The following is a 599-nucleotide window of genomic DNA, read 5'->3' on the forward strand; positions in this document are numbered from 1 at the left end:
GTCGTTATTGACTTCGAGGAAAGGAGGCAAGTGCACGAAACCGAGAAGTCACGCCTGCGCGAAGAGAATCAAGCACTGGTAAGCCAAACGTTCGGCGTGTGGTGTCACCGATGTCAGAAGTTGCGCTGTGGTGGTTTCTCACAGCCTCTTGCATGTTCGCAGGCGATCGAGCTGGACAAGCTGAGGGACAACTCCGATCGCGAAGGCATGTGGATGCAAAGCAAAGTGAGCAATGCGATCGAGGTACCTTACACGTGGCTCCTTTGTGCTGTTTGACAACGAGAAACACTCACAAATTTCACACGTGCGAGTAGGAAGTCAAACAGCTCAAGGAGAAGTTGCTGCGAGAGACTGAACGCGCTGACGCCTACCAGCAGCTTTCGAACAAGCTCAAGATGGAGACCTCCTCGCTCGCCATTGAACTCGAGACCGCCATCGCATCGAGCACGGCAGAGATGAGTGAAGCCCGAGAGCGCTTCGAGCAGGAACTGAAAAGAATTCAGTCGCAGCTGTATGGCGAAATGGAAACCATCAAGAGGAATGCAGAGGAGGAGATCCGACTGGCCCGAAGCGCGCTCGAAGAGAAGCTCACCATCACC

This window comes from Acanthamoeba castellanii (assembly GCF_000313135.1).
Source record: "Acanthamoeba castellanii str. Neff unplaced genomic scaffold scf7180000084763, whole genome shotgun sequence".
Lineage (NCBI taxonomy): Eukaryota > Discosea > Longamoebia > Acanthamoebidae > Acanthamoeba > Acanthamoeba castellanii.